The sequence below is a fragment of the Euphorbia lathyris genome, chromosome 9, assembly GCF_963576675.1.
Source record: "Euphorbia lathyris chromosome 9, ddEupLath1.1, whole genome shotgun sequence".
Classification (NCBI taxonomy): Eukaryota; Viridiplantae; Streptophyta; class Magnoliopsida; order Malpighiales; family Euphorbiaceae; genus Euphorbia; species Euphorbia lathyris.
The window spans coordinates 37,752,707-37,770,034 of NC_088918.1; the positions used below are offsets into that span (position 1 = coordinate 37,752,707).

Genomic DNA, 17,328 nt, shown 5'->3' on the forward strand with positions numbered 1-17,328 from the left:
GGACCGACCCGTGAAGCACTTAGACTACGTGATTCCTAGTCAATGCGTGTCTAATGCGGGGGAATTAGAAACTAGGGCCCATAAGTTCCGTGGTTTGTCAATTCCTACGGTTTCCGGTTTGTCACTTCCGGTAGGGCAACACCTATATAACTCCCTAAAGATAGCCCGAATGGCGTCGAAAATCGCGTTCTCCTACACAATAATCAATTATCAATATCAAAACAAGTAGCAAACACTAACACGTAAAGGGAAATAGAGATCATAAATCATGAAATTATAAATATGAAATGTATATAAATGGAATACAACCAAGCCTAGTACATAGGAAGAGTACAAGCTAATTAGCACGTAAAAGGGGAGAATCCGCCCTTGAAACTAGCTAACCGGACTCAAAGCCGTCTCCTAGGTCGTGGAGGTGGAACTCTCGAGCTTGGTGACGAATGGTGGAGCGGAACTTTGATGGAATGCCGAAACAACCGAACAAGCTCTCGAGGTGGAGAGTTTAGCTACAAAAACTGAATCTATACTACAACAAATATCAAAACAAGTATAGTTTGCTCCCTAGTGTGTAATTATTTCTTGGTATCAAATGAAGTTCAAGAGCTTCCTATTTATAGACATAAAGCAAGGGCAAGTTTGTAACTTCACAAAGTACAAGTATGGAGCAACATTATTTGGTGCAGAAATCCCATGATATGCCCCGCGTAGGTTGGTCTGCGCCCCGCGTAAGTGCCCATTCCGTCAGAAATCTCCTGCATGTGGACCAATTCGTTGTCTTGTTGTCTCGAACACGCCCTGCGTAGCTAAAGTACGCCCCGCGTGTTTGAGTCTCTAGAGTTTTATTGCTTGCATTGGAGCTTTTACGCCGTGCGTAGCTGAAGTACGCCCCGCGTAAAAGAGTCTCTGAGTTTTTATCATTGAGGAATTGCCTGGTACGCCTCACGTGTATGGTTATACTCCCCGCGTACGAAGAGTTGACTCAGGGAGACAGTGTAGTCTGACTTTCAGGATTAGGCCAATTATTTCCGACATGTGTCATACGCCCCGCGTAGGGTGGCATACGCCCCGTGTATGCTGAGTCAATTCCACATGGTGCATGCGGATAAGGCAATCATTGCTGACACATGTTTCACGCCCCGCGTAAAGGATTATACGCCCTGCGTATTTGAGTAGATTTTTTGCTCCTTGCTCGTACCTAAAATACAAATCTTGCGAGCCGAGTTAGCTTGACGTTTTTATTTCCTAAACTAATCAAAAATACGGAAAATTAACTGAAAGTACGAGATTTATTTTTATTTCTTTATTTTATCAAAACACTTTATTTTTATAATTAAACTTATTTATTCTATCCAAAATCAACCCGTAAATCACGCTAAAAGATAGGGCTAAAATACCCATATCAAACCTCCTCGGACTTTAAAGTTTTACTTGTCCTCAAGTAAAACAAATCGAAAGACAAGGGATTGAGAAAATTAAGAAACAAACCGAAGGTTGGTTTTGCCAAGTGCGTGATTTCAAAGTTATGGTTTTGTGCAAAGGTTTCGGTAAGTACCTACGCAAACAATTGAGTACGAAACTTGTTTGAAACCTCCATGATCAAGATTTAATAGGCAATATTAACGGGGGTTGATTATCTTTTGAGAACCCGATAGTACCTCACCGAGGGATTTTGCTCTTACGCTCAATTTTAGGTGGGTCGGTATTTTAGCACTCTTCTTTGCACTTACTCGAGATCATGTTGAATTTGCATTTTCATCCAGGTTTTTCCTCCTAAAATATGGTTAGGCAATATTAAAAATGAACCCGGAGGGGGGTTGTAATGTGGGTGGCTTCTTTAGTGGTTAGTTTAAAGAAACTCGAGTTCGAAAATACCGTTTTGTGATTGCACCGTATCTTTGTTTATTTCGGCCTTGGCGAATTTTACAAAATATACTTCAAAATTGCTCGGGTGGAGCTTGAGAATGCCTTTTTATTTTTATCGTATCCTTTGTTTTGATAGAGGCGCAAAAACAAAATTTTGAAAGCTTATGGTGCTCATTTGCTAAGGCCGTAACTTATTTCGAGTAATTTGGGTGCAACTTGGTTATGTCGGTGTTTGAACAAGAGGAAAAAGGGTTAAATGTTTAAACGGGTATTAACAAAAAGGTTGGTTAATAGGCTCGAAGGGGTTTCCTAATGTTCAATGAAAAACGAGAAAAAATAAATTAAGAAAAATTAGCCTAAGTGGGTTCGGTTTATCATCTATTGCCTTTTTACCAAAAATAAGTGTACTTAACCCGGTATTGGATGCAAATTCTATGAGTCGAGTGAAGTCAAAGTTCTCGAAAAATTGTGAAAGAATTAGAGTTCTCGTACGAACTCTTTTAGGCTCAAAAATACCTCACAAAGATTCGGATTTAAATTGTGTACTATCAAGCCTTCGCTAAATTCTCAACTATCCCGTTTTTATTGCCTTTTTAAAGTTTATTATGGAGATAACATTTGGTTAAGCCTCAATGCCTTAGTTTAGTACTAATCCTAAGTTTTGCATAAATTCCCTAACTTTAAGATCAAGACTAAAATCTCTTAATTGAATCATTCCTTTATGTTCCGACGCTTTTATTTTTGACGACAAATAACGGAACTTTAGTTAATTTCCGAAGAAGGGATAGCGTATCGGGAAAATTTTAAAGAGTAATAAGTGAGTTTAATTATTTTTTTGTTATTAAATTTTTATTTTTGTTTTTGGTAGTGCAAACCAAACTAAAAGTGCGGGGTTGCACGACCCTCCGCGTTATTTAAAATGACGCCTATTCCAAGAGCGTCGCAAAAAGAGGTTAAAACAAAAACAAAAATAAAGTAAGGAAAGGAAAAGAAGACCCTTAGTGGTCAGGGGCCCTACGCGAGGCGTGCCCAGGGGGGCGCCCCGCGTAGGGTAGCAGTTTTATTGCGCTTTGAGTCAGACTCTCAAATACGCGGGGCGTAATAGGGGTGGCGCCCCGCGTAGGGCGACATTTTTTTTGCTTTTGGAGTCAGAGACTCAAATACGCGGGGCACAAGAACAGGGCGCCCCGCGTGTTTGAGTTTCTGAACTTTTTTAAATAAAAATGGTGGGTACGCGGGGAGTACCATGGGGTACGCCCTGCGTGGTGTTATTCTAAACAATAAAAACGAAGATAACGAAAGCACAAAACACAAACGAAACTTAACGATTTAATTAAAAACAACATCGTACATTAAAAACATAAAAATAGGATAGGAAATAACAAAAGAAAATACATAAAGAAAACATAAAAGAGAAAGAAAAATGGAAACTATGGTTGTGGTGGAGGCGGATTGTCATTGATGTTGAAGTGGGTGTAGAAGGCGTTGGTGAAGGCGTCAAAGTTAGCCCTATCCGCTAGCCTTTGAGCCTCGAGGGTATCGAAGCGGGAGTCGAAATGAGCCCGGTCCCGGCGTTGGTTATCCTCCAAGATATCCAACCGAGCATAAAGAGAGTTAAAATCATGGAGGGGTGGAGGACTAAAATTGAGACCCAAGCTTGAGTCCGAGTCACCGTCCGCATTGGAGTGGGCCGCCCCCGAAGTCTCGCCCGAGCCGGAGGTCGAACGGTTAAGAGACTTAAAGGCGTTCTTATCCACGGGCCGAGGCAAAAGGCTCGGGAGGCGATCGAGGGCAGCTTCACCGAGAGCGGTGAGGGCGAAGATGGTGATGAGGTGGCCAAAACCGAGCTTGGCCCGCTTCCGAATGGGTGTGGAGTGGAGGTGAGCAGCCACGTGATAGGCAAGGTCATAGGTGAGCCAATTGACATAATAGTAGAGGGCCAACAGTTCGTGTTTGTTGACCTTAGAGGCCTCGGACTTCCCCGAGAAGTAAAATGAGATGAAGCGGTGGAGAAGTTGGAGGATAGGGTCACGGATGAGAGATGGGCGGAGGTTGGAGACGTGATAGGCATCGGACCCGGTAATGGAGGCCCAAAACTCATGAGCGGCAACGCCGTCGGGCCAACTAGATCGACCCCCCTCCGCTTGGAGAGTGAAATGGTGTTGGAGCCATTGAGTGTCAATGGAAAAGGGGCGGTTGTGGAGGCGGAAGTTGAAGAGGGCGGCTCTGGGGACGTTGTTAGAGGTGAGGGTGGTGTAGAACTCCACCACTAGGGACGGGTACACCCGCCAATGCGTAGAGTAGATGTCATACCAACCGAGGGCACGGAGGCGAGCTTCGAAGGGAATGCCCAAATCATATTGATCAAGCACGCTTCGTTGGATATAGGGAAGCTCCATGATAGTGGCGACACAAAGATCTTCGTACCTTTGGGCCTCCTCCTCGGTGAGGAGATGAAAAGGAGCCCGGTATTGGCGGGTGAGTGGTGGAGTTTCCTCCTATTCGGGAGGTGGAGGGGATTGTTGGTTTTGTGCGGAACGGGAGGATCGGGCCCGAGTGGACCGTGGGGGGCGTATGTCGGCGGCTCTTTTTCGTGCCATGACAATTAGTGAGGAATGGAGGAGAAGTAGAAAGAGTGGGAGATGAGTGTTGGGGAAGAGTTGGGTTAATGAGTGGAGAAAAAGAAGGAAAAAGGAAGGATATTTATAGGAAGGAAGTGGGGATCCAAGCAAAACTCGGATCCCCAGGAGGGGTACGCGCGGCGTGAAGCGGCCACGCCACGCGTATCCCACCTTTTGAGCGCTTAATTGCACAATAGGGGTGCGATACGTGATAGGGGTATTTTACCCCTATCTTTTAGCGTGATTTACAGTTTAATTTTAGAAGAAATAAATAAGTTTAATTACAAAAATAGAGTGTTTTAATAAAATAATAAAATAAAAATAAAATTCGAGCTTTCGGTTAATTTCCTTTATTTTTAGTTGAATTTAGAGAATAAAACGTCAAGCTAACTCGGCTCTCAAGATTTGTATTTCAGGTATGAGGAAGGGGTGAAAATCTGCTCAAATACGCGGGGCGTAGTACCCTATACGCGGGGCGTACCATCATTTACGCGGGGCGTAAAACATGGTGTCAGAAATAATTGCCTTATCCGCAGGCACTATGTGGAAATGACTCAGCACACGCGGGGCGTATGACACCTTACACGGGGCGTATGACACATGTCGGAAATGATTGGCCTAATCCTGAAAGTCAGACTGCACTGTCTCCCGGAGTCAACTCTTTTACGCGGGGCGTAAAACCACTTACGCGGGGCGTAAAACCATATACGCGGGGCGTAAAACCATATACGCGGGGCGTAAAAGGTAGTTCTTCAACGTAAATAGATCAGAGACTCATTTACGCGGGGCGTACTTCAGTTACGCAGGGCGTATTTGAGACAATTAGACACAGAATTGGTCCATATGCAGGAGATTTCTGACGGAATGGGCATATACGCGGGGCGTGCCTCACCATACGCGGGGCGTATTATGGGATTTCTGCACTCAATGATGTTGCTCCATACTTGTACCTTATGAAGTTACAACTCTACCCCTAGCTTGATGTATAAATAAGAGTGACTAGCACTCATTTAGGAGACTTGAACATAGCTACATTTTACTTCTTTTGATTCTTGTCATCTTAGTTTAGATTCAGTTTTTATGTAATAAAACTCTCCCACCTCGAGAGCTTGTTCGGTTATTCCCACGTTCCATCAACGTTCCGCTCCATCATTCATCACCAAGCTCAAGAGTTTCACCTCCAAGACCTAAGCGACGGCCTTGAGTCCGGTTGGCTAGTTCCGAGGGCCGATTCTTCCCTCTTCGCTTGCTAACTAGCTTGCACTCTTCCTATGTACTAGGCTTGGTTGTATTCTATATTCTTACTCTCCATATTTATAATATATGATTTGCAATTTCCGTTTTTATATACGTGTTGATGTTTATTGCTTGTTTTGATGCTCATAATTGACTATTGTGTAGGGGAACGCGATTTCCGACGCCATTCGGGCTATCTTTAGGGATTCATATAGGTGTTGCCTCACCGGAAGTGATGCTCCGGAAACCGTAGGAATTGACACACCACGGAACTTACGGGCCCTAGTTTCTGATCCCCAGCATTAGACACGCCTTGACTAGGAACCACGTAGTCTAAGTACTTCACGGGTCGGTCGAACTACACGTAGTCATCTTTGCAAGAGTAAACCATTAATCGTATATATTCGGAGTCTTTGTTTGTCATATTTATAACTTACCGTCGCCATTACACTTCGTAGAGTATTTATTATATAAAATCTATCTCACTAATAGTTTAGGAGTAGTTTGTAGTTGGTCCACACTTTACCCCAAAGTAATCACCGCTTAAATAACGTATAAAACCGAGTAGTCTAATACTTGTAATTATAAATCCCGTGGATTCGATACCCGGTCTTAACCGGATTATTACTTGATACGACGGGGTACACTTGCCCCTAAGTAGTCGTGACGTCTAGTGAATTTAAAGCACCTATAAAGATAACATCCATAGTCCCATAGCACACACATATCACACCAACATTCCGTATCCGTAAATTACACCACTAGACTCGCGGCGCATCAAGTTTTTGGCGCCGTTGCCGGGGATTTATAATTTCTTACAATATTAGACAAAAACGTTTTATTGTTAGTTTAAGCATTTGTAAATATTATTTTATATTTTTGTGAATAATTTATCTTATCATTACTAATGATTTTTTCCATGATATGATGCCATATACTCGTCATTTGTGGGACGACCACAAGGATGACGGGTGTTCGCACCAACAATCCTCGCAATTCGATGTGGTAATCTCTATACTTAAAGATATTCAAGTGAGATTATCTAACAATGAGGCATATTGCAGGGATTTGGGAAATCAAATCACTAGATTGACGTCTCGTCTCGATTCAACCGCGGACGAATCAATTCGAGACACCAATCCGGGTGATCAACATGTAGAGGTCGAGTTAATTGAGCCCTCTCAAGAGGAATCCCCAAATCATATAGGTTGTCCCAGCTGCGAGGAGCCAGAAATCCTACTCGATGAGCTGGTTGTGTGCGGACCCATGGAAATGACTCCACAACTAGAAGAGTTTGAGGTTCCTTCTACCTCGGGTTATTTCACTCTTTTTGAACTACCAAAGGAGTCAAAAAGGGAGCAAACGAAACTCTTCAATAATTTCTGTAAATATAGTTTTTGGTTTTTGTTAAATTCTTTTGAAGCTAACAATCTGTTTTGTAGGTACGGATTGTTTATTCAAGAATTTGCATTTCTAACGCGAATGGAAGCATACACCTAGGAGGAAATGCTAAGTCGAGCTCACCGACTATAACGTAGCGCTTCTTGGGAGGCAACCCAAGCTCGAATAAGGGAGTTTTCTTTCCCAACTTTTATTTTCCGCATGTCATTTCCTTTAAAATAAATAAAAAAAAATTAAAAGAAAAAAAATCCCACTTTATCCAAAGGAGAATAATCCGCGCGGGGCGTACACACCTATACACCCCGCGCACTGTACTAGTTATTTTTGTTTTTTGCGTGAGTTAATAACGTTCACGCAGGGCGTATCCATTTTACGCCCCGCGTGCCCTACCTGCTAATTAAATAAATTGTCCAGAGACGGGAACACGCGCGGCGCCTCTCCAAGTACGCCCCGCGTGTTTATGTCTCTGGCCCCAACGTGCTTAAAAAGCACATTTTGCACGGGACGCCCTCTCGGGTACGCCCCGCGTGGGGACCATACCATCTGGGCCCTTCTTTAAAGTTAACTTTACCTTTATTTTTGTTTTTGTTTTTCGTTTCTTTTCTTTTGCGACGTTTTTGGAATAAACGTCATTTTAATAACGCGGAGGGACGTGCAACCCCGCACTAAACGTTTGTTTTGCAGTACCAAAAACAAAAATAAAAATAAAATAAACAATAAAATAATTAAACTAATTTATTGTTCCCTTAAATTCTCCCGACACGCTACCCCTCCTTCGGAAATTAATTAAAGTTCTGTTATTTGTCACCCAAAAATAAAAGTGTCGGAACATAAAGGAATGATTCAACTAAGAAATTTTAGTCTTGATTTTGAAATCATGGAATTTGTACAAAGATTAGGATAGTACTAAACTAAGACATTGAATCTTAACCCAATTGACATCTCCATAATGAACCTTAAAAAGGCAATAAAAACGGCATGTTCGAGACTCTAGCGAAGACTCGATAGTACACAATTTAAAACCCGAATCTTTGTGAGGTATTTTTGAGCCTAAAAGAGTTCGTACGAGAACTCTAATTCTTTCACAATTTTTCGAGAGCTTTGACTTCACTCGACTCATAGAATTTGCATCTAATACCGGGTTAAGTACACTTATTTTTGGTAAAAAGGCAATAGATGATAAACCGAACCCACTTAGGCTAATTTTTCCTAATTCATTTTTTTCATTTTTCATTAACCATTAGGAAAACCCCTTGAGCCTATTAACCAAGTTTTTTGTTAATACCCTTTTAACATTTGACCCTTTTTCCTCTTGTTCAAATACCGACAAAATCAATTTGCGCCTAAATCACTCGAAAAAGTCACGGCCTTAACAAACAAGCATCAAAAGCCTCCAAAATATTGTTTTTGTGCCTCTATCAAAACACAAAGATGCAATAAAAGACAAAAAGGCATTCTCAAGCTCCACCCGAGCAATTTTGAAGTATATTTTATAAAAATTGCTAAGGCCGAAATAAACAAACACGGTGCAACCACAAAACGGTATTTTCGAACTTGAGTGTCTTTGAACTAACCACTAAAAAGCCACCCACATTACAACCCCCCTCCGGGTTCATTTTTAATATTGCCTAACCACTATGTAGGAGGAAAAACCCGGATGACAATGCAAATTCAACATGGTCTCGAGTAAGTGCAAAGAAGAGCGATAAAATACGAACCCACCAAAAACATTGAGCGTAAGAGTGAAATCCCTTGGTGAGGTACTATCGGGTTCTCAAAAGATAATCAACCCCCGTTAATATTGCCTATTAAGTCTTGATCATGGAGGTTTCGAACGAGTTTTTGTACTCAATTGTCGGCGTGGGCACTTACCGAAACCTTTGTACAAAACCGTAACTTTGAAATCCCGCACTTAGCAAAACCAACCTTCGGTTTGTTTCTTAATTTTCTCAATCCCTTGTCTTTCGATTTCTTTTACTTGAGGACAAGTAAAACTTTAAAGTCCGAGGAGATTTGATAGGGGTATTTTACCCCTATCTTTTAGCGTGATTTACGGTTTAATTTTAGAAGAAATAAATAAGTTTAATTACAAAAATAGAGTGTTTTAATAAAATAATAAAATAAAAATAAAATCCGAGCTTTCGGTTAATTTCCTTTATTTTTAGTTAAATTTAGAGAATAAAACGTCAAGCTAACTCGGCTCTCAAGATTTGTATTTCAGGTACGAGGAAGGGGTGAAAATCTGCTCAAATACGCGGGGCGTAGTACCCTATACGCGGGGCGTACCATCATTTACGCGGGGCGTAAAACATGGTGTCAGAAATAATTGCCTTATCCGCAGACACCATGTGGAAATGACTTAGCACACGCGGGGCGTATGACACCTTACGCGGGGCATCAGACTGCACTGTCTCCCGGAGTCAACTCTTTTACGCGGGGCGTAAAACCACTTACGCGGGGCGTAAAACCATATACGCGGGGCGTAAAACCATATACGCGGGGCGTAAAAGGTAGTTCTTCAACGTAAATAGATCAGAGACTCATTTACGCGGGGCGTACTTCAGTTACGCAGGGCGTATTTGAGCTAATTAGACACAGAATTGGTCCATATGCAGGAGATTTCTGACGGAATGGGCATATACGCGGGGCGTGCCTCACCATACGCGGGCGTATTATGGGATTTCTGCACTCAATGATGTTGCTCCATACTTGTACCTTATGAAGTTACAACTCTACCCCTAGCTTGATGTATAAATAAGAGTGACTAGCACTCATTTAGGAGACTTGAACATATCTACATTTTACTTCTTTTGATTCTTGTCATCTTAGTTTAGATTCAGTTTTTATGTAATAAAACTCTCCCACCTCGAGAGCTTGTTCGGTTATTCCCACGTTCCATCAACGTTCCGCTCCATCATTCATCACCAAGCTCAAGAGTTTCACCTCCAAGACCTAAGCGACGGCCTTGAGTCCGGTTGGCTAGTTCCGAGGGCCGATTCTTCCCTCTTCGCTTGCTAACTAGCTTGCACTCTTCCTATGTACTAGGCTTGGTTGTATTCTATATTCTTACTCTCCATATTTATAATATATGATTTGCAATTTCCGTTTCTATATACGTGTTGATGTTTATTGCTTGTTTTGATGCTCATAATTGACTATTGTGTAGGGGAACGCGATTTCCGACGCCATTCGGGCTATCTTTAGGGATTCATATAGGTGTTGCCTCACCGGAAGTGACGCTCCGGAAACCGTAGGAATTGACACACCACGGAACTTACGGGCCCTAGTTTCTGATCCCCAGCATTAGACACGCCTTGACTAGGAACCACGTAGTCTAAGTACTTCACGGGTCGGTCGAACTACACGTAGTCGTCTTTGCAAGAGTAAACCATTAATCGTATATATTCGGAGTCTTTGTTTGTCATATTTATAACTTACCGTCGCCATTGCACTTCGTAGAGTATTTATTATATAAAATCTGTCTCACTAATAGTTTAGGAGTAGTTTGTAGTTGGTCCACACTTTACCCCAAAGTAATCACCGCTTAAATAACGTATAAAACCGAGTAGTCTAATACTTGTAATTATAAATCCCGTGGATTCGATACCCGGTCTTAACCGGATTATTACTTGATACGACGGGGTACACTTGCCCCTAAGTAGTCGTGACGTCTAGTGAATTTAAAGCACATATAAAGATAACATCCATAGTCCCATAGGACACACATATCACACCAACATTTCGTATCCGTAAATTACACCACTAGACTCGCGGCGCATCAATACGCGGGGCGTACATGGGGGTACGCCACACGTAGTGCACCTCCTGCCCTTTTTGATGGAAGAAAAAGGCAGGGACGCGGGGCGTACGGGGGAGTACGCGCGCGTAAAAACGAACTTGGAACAATTTTTTTTTCAGTTTTTTAGATGTATTTTGAATTTTTTTGGAGTTTTGAGTTATGATGTTATTAATGAGTATGGTTTTTATGTTTAATTAATGTTTTTGTGTGTTTTAATTTTGAAATTAAGAGGGTAGTTAATGCACAATTTATTATGGAGGGAGGTTAAGGATTTGAATTTGAAAAGGTAGAAGTTGATTGGAGAGGAGAAGAGGTGGAGTGGAGAAGTGGGAAAGATTTTTGGGGAAGAGAAATGATGTGAGGTTAGGAAGGAAAAGCTGCCATAGGGAGTTGTGATTCACAACTCCCCGAGGATACGCGCGGCGTACCCTAGGGTACGCCCCGCGTGTCCTCTACGTGGCATTTATTGGGATTAATTGTAAGATACGCGGGGCGTATGGGGTTATACGTCCCGCGTACCTTAAAATTTTTGGATTAATGTGGGATTTGTTTTTCTTTTGGTTTTATAAAAATAATAGAAACTAAGCTAAAAATAAAAATGAAAGCAAAAATTAAAACACAAGCGAAAATAAAATGTAAAACAATAACTCAAAAAGGAAAAAAATAAAGAGAAGAGGAAAGAACAAAAATTTATAATACATATAAACAAAAAGGTTCGAGTGATTCAAACCGATGCTACGTTTATAGTCGAAGTAGCTCGACTTTCTTACGCCGCGGCTTAGGGCAAGATGTCCGGGTTGGAACTCGACGGGTCCGAACTCCTATTGTTGAGGAGCGTTATCACCAGCCCGTATTCCCGATTCTTACCCCGCGGGTTTTGTTCAGTGTTCGCCGGGAGGGTTCCTAGTGGCCTTTCTTGTTGTTGACGGTTTAGGTGGGCCACCTGGCGGCTAAGATCCCTGCAAAACACTTCGCTATCGGAAAGACGGGTTAATATGTCCTTCAACAAAGACGTGACCGATTGGTCGTGTACATTGTTGGAAGGTGGAGCGTTCTGATTACCGGGCGCGGCTTGTGATTGCCCGAGCCCGTTTTCCCAAAATTCCTGCTCAAAGCCGGACGGGGGCCTCAACACGTTATTATTATTGCCATATGACAAGTTCGGGTGTTGGTACCGAGGCCTCCATCCGTCGTTATTATTATTATTATTATGGTGAGAATAGGAGTTCGGATGGGAATTATACATTTGGTTGCCTCCTATATAACTTACGTTTTCGGCATCGCCGGCGAAAGGGCTACCGGTTTGGCAATTAAACGCATCATGGTCTCCACCACAGTGAGTGCACATCAGGACCTGCACACTTTTATTGAGGCTCAATTGGGCGATCAACGAGTCAAGTTTCTTGTTCATTTCTACTATGGAGCTTTTCGGAGCCTCTTTCTCCACATCGAATGTCTGGTGTCGCGACGGGCCAGCAAGCCGATCCTCTTGCCATTGCACACTTTTCCTTGCGAGCTCATGAATGAGCTCGTAGGCCTCACTAGCTGACTTCCGAAATAGATCCCCACCTGCAGGGGAATCAACAGTCGCACGGTTAGTGGGGGTTAACCCGTGGTAAAAAGTGCTTACCAAGTCGTGCTTCGGGATGTCATGGTGGGGGCAGTTTCGGAGCAACTTTCGGAACCTAGCCCAAGCTGTGTGAAGGGCCTCGCATTCCAACTGCCTGAAGGATGTGATATCGGTCCGTAACTTGACTGTTTTGGATGTCGGAAAATATTAGGAAAGGAACTCCTTTTCGAGCTCTTCCCATGACGTGATGGATCCCGCCTCCAATGAGTGTAGCCACTCCAACGCCTGTCCTGTCAGTGAAAAAGGAAACAATTTTAATCTCACAGCCTCAACGGGAACACCATTTTGCCGAGAGGTATCGGCACACATAAGAAATTTATCCAAATGTTCGTTGGGGTTCTCATGGAGTTCCCCTCCGAATTGGCCACATTGTTGTATCAATTGGATCATTCTGGTCTTGATCTCGTATGTATTGGCCGGGATCGTAGGAGCGACAATGCCATTACGATTTTAGGGACGATGCGGAGCAAAGATCTCCATCATCGAACGCGTATCATTGCCCCCGCGGATGTTGTTCACTTGCGGTCTTGGGTTTCCGTTGGGTTGGTTGACCTCGGCGTTGGGGTTTTCCATTCTCTCTTTTCGAATCCTACAAAGAGTACGTTCAATTTCGAGATCAATAGCAATAAGAGAATCACTTTTCGATCGGGTGTGCATAAAGTAAAAATGAAGTATAAAAGGTTATCAACAAGAAAGAATAATGTTAGTCAAAGTATATATAAACAATTTATACAAAAAGAATGCTTAAACTAACAATGAAACGTTTTTGTCTAATATTGTAGGAGATTATAAATCCCCGGCAATGGCGCCAAAAATTTGATAGCGCGACGCCTAGTGGTAGAGTTTTCACGACGAAATGTATATATTATGAGTGCGGACTCTATATCTATGGATGTGATCTTTACAAATTGCTCTTAACTCTAATAGACGCTACGACTACTTAGGGGCAAGTGTACCCCGTCGTATCAAGTAATAATCCGGTTAAGACCGGGTATCGAATCCACGGGATTTATAATTACAAGTATTAAACGACTCGGTTTCGTATGTTATTTAAGCGACGATTACTTTGGGGTAAAGTAAGACACAACTACACACTATTCATAACTATTGGCGACACAGATTTATGTAGCTAAAACCCTATGAAGTGGGATGAATAATGATAAGTTATAACCACGATAAATAACGACTCTAAATGTATACGGATAATAATTTACTCTTGCAAAGATGACTAAGTGTAGTAGGACCGACCCGTGAAGCACTTAGACTACGTGATTCCTAGTCAATGCGTGTCTAATGCGGGGGAATTAGAAACTAGGGCCCATAAGTTCCGTGGTTTGTCAATTCCTACGGTTTCCGGTTTGTCACTTCCGGTAGGGCAACACCTATATAACTCCCTAAAGATAGCCCGAATGGCGTCGAAAATCGCGTTCTCCTACACAATAATCAATTATCAATATCAAAACAAGTAGCAAACACTAACACGTAAAGGGAAATAGAGATCATAAATCATGAAATTATAAATATGAAATGTATATAAATGGAATACAACCAAGCCTAGTACATAGGAAGAGTACAAGCTAATTAGCACGTAAAAGGGGAGAATCCGCCCTTGAAACTAGCTAACCGGACTCAAAGCCGTCTCCTAGGTCGTGGAGGTGGAACTCTCGAGCTTGGTGACGAATGGTGGAGCGGAACTTTGATGGAATGCCGAAACAACCGAACAAGCTCTCGAGGTGGAGAGTTTAGCTACAAAAACTGAATCTATACTACAACAAATATCAAAACAAGTATAGTTTGCTCCCTAGTGTGTAATTATTTCTTGGTATCAAATGAAGTTCAAGAGCTTCCTATTTATAGACATAAAGCAAGGGCAAGTTTGTAACTTCACAAAGTACAAGTATGGAGCAACATTATTTGGTGCAGAAATCCCATGATATGCCCCGCGTAGGTTGGTCTGCGCCCCGCGTAAGTGCCCATTCCGTCAGAAATCTCCTGCATGTGGACCAATTCGTTGTCTTGTTGTCTCGAACACGCCCTGCGTAGCTAAAGTACGCCCCGCGTGTTTGAGTCTCTAGAGTTTTATTGCTTGCATTGGAGCTTTTACGCCGTGCGTAGCTGAAGTACGCCCCGCGTAAAAGAGTCTCTGAGTTTTTATCATTGAGGAATTGCCTGGTACGCCTCACGTGTATGGTTATACTCCCCGCGTACGAAGAGTTGACTCAGGGAGACAGTGTAGTCTGACTTTCAGGATTAGGCCAATTATTTCCGACATGTGTCATACGCCCCGCGTAGGGTGGCATACGCCCCGTGTATGCTGAGTCAATTCCACATGGTGCCTGAGGATAAGGCAATCATTGTTGACACATGTTTCACGCCCCGCGTAAAGGATTATACGCCCCGCATATTTGAGTAGATTTTTGCTCCTTGCGAGCCGAGTTAGCTTGACGTTTTTATTTCCTAAACTAATCAAAAATACGGAAAATTAACTGAAAGTACGAGATTTATTTTTATTTCTTTATTTTATCAAAACACTTTATTTTTATAATTAAACTTATTTATTCTATCCAAAATCAACCCGTAAATCACGCTAAAAGATAGGGGTAAAATACCCCTATCACCGTACAGTTCAATGGATACCAGTCGGAAGATCCAAATGGGCATATTCTTGAATTTATCACGCTGTGCAACACTTTCAGATCAAACAGAGGCGTTGCTGACGACATAATCCGACCGAAGTTGTTTCCTATTTCTCTAAGAGATAAAGCGAAGAATTGGTTGAAATACTTGCAACCAGGAACGATTACTACTTGGGAAGAAATGGCCAGCGCTTTCTTAATGAAATATTTCCCACCAAGGCAAGCCATTAAGCTCAGAAATGAGGTTTCCCATTTCGTGCAAGAAGAGGATGAATCCTTAGCCGAGGCATGGGAAAGGTACAAGAAATTACTAAGGAGAGTCCCCAGTCATGGCATCCCTATGTGGATGCAAATGCAGAACTTTTACAATGGGGTAACCAACATTTATAAGATCCAGATCGAGTCCATAGCCAATGGAAACCCCGAAGATCTGGAACCACAAGCCTTGTACGACCTTATTGAGAGAGTAGTGAGCACAAGTTATAACTGGCACTATGCCAGAAGTGAGGGAAAAAGAGCGGGAAATGAAGATGTTGTGTCAAAATTGACAAGCCAGGTAGAACAGCTTGCCAGACAGCTCAGGAAGATAAATGTGTCCTCGATCCACAACGAACCACCATTCAATGACATTTGTGATTTTTATGGAGGCCTTCATTTCAGCATCAACTGTCCCAGAGTTAAGCAGGGAAAGGGTGCACAGGCAGAATGTGATTATGCAGGGTATAATAAGAGGAATCCACCTAACCCGTATTCTAACACGTATAACCCTACCACAAGAAATCATCCGAATTTCAGATGGACAGGCCAGCCCAACCAGCAGGAACAACCGAGATATCAACAACAGCAAGGAGGACACTACCAGAGGCAACCTCAGCAGCATTATAAACAACCTGTTCCACCAAAGGAAGATATAGAGCCAGATATGAAGACGATGATGATGCAGTTCATGAAACAGACACAAGCATCAATTAAAAATCTGGAAACACAAGTCCACCAATTAGCTGCATCTACGTCAAAAGGGAAGGGAATAATGCCAAGCAACACAGAGCCAAATCCAAAGGGTGGTGTTATGGCAATCACCCTGAGATCTGGTAAGCAAACTCAACCCATTATATCTACTGATGAAAATGCTGAATGCGCAGAAACATCTGAAGAAACTGAAGGAGAGCAGGAACAGACTTTTCCTAGTCAAGAAGAAACCAGGAGACAAAATCTACTAGTGAGCAGGATCAGGGGGAAAGCGGAAAGATGTACAAGCCACCTCCGCCTCATGTTCCGCCTGTGCCATATCCAACGCGGTTGATCTACAAAAAGCTGGAAGAACAGAATTCTAAGGTGTTAGACACCTTAAGGAAATTGCACATTAACATTCCGTTCGTAGAAGCACTGGCACAGATGCCGTCGTATGCGAAGTTCTTGAAAGATCTCCTGTCAAACAAAAAGAAGCTGGAGAACATATCGATGATCCAACTCAACAGAGATTGTTCTTCAATACTCCAAAACAAGCAGCAGCTACCGAAAAAGCTAAAAGATCCAGGGAGTTTTTCTATTACTTGTTCAATTGGAAAGCTAAATATTGAAAATGCACTATGTGACCTAGGAGCTAGCATAAACCTAATGCCTTATTCTGTATATGCTAAACTTGGATTAGGAGAACCTCAGCCTACTCGTATGTCAATTCAGTTGGCCGATCGATCAGTATGTTACCCTAGGGGAGTGGTGGAAGATGTGTTGGTCAAAGTAGGAAAATTCATATTGCCTGTTGATTTTATCATAATGGACATAGATGAAGACCTGCATGTTCCTATTATCCTAGGTCGACCATTTTTAGCCACGGGTAGAGCATTGATAGATGTGGGAGAGGGACAACTATTCTTGAGGATTAATGGGGAGGAAGTCATTTTCAAAATGAACGAGGCAATGAGACGAGCTAACAATAATGATGACACATGCTGTTTCTTGGATGAGTTTCAAAGTCTTTCTACTTTGCAGGAACAGGACACTCTGGAGACTCTATTGGGAGAAGAGGTGAACTTATGTGAAGGAACATGTTGTTCCATTGAATCCAACTTACCTACACCTCCTTTCGATCCTACTGTTCCTACTCATCAAGAACCACCGGAGATACCAACTGTGCCAGTG

General features: G+C 42.4%; 1 non-coding gene across 1 annotated transcript; it reads right to left on the minus strand.

Moving 5' to 3' along the window:
• Nucleotides 1-15,415: 15,415 nt before the first annotated feature.
• On the minus strand, nucleotides 15,416-15,522 carry LOC136207603 (small nucleolar RNA R71). Its single transcript, XR_010676736.1, has one exon. It is a non-coding gene; the product is annotated as a small nucleolar RNA R71 (small nucleolar RNA).
• Nucleotides 15,523-17,328: the final 1,806 nt, after the last annotated feature.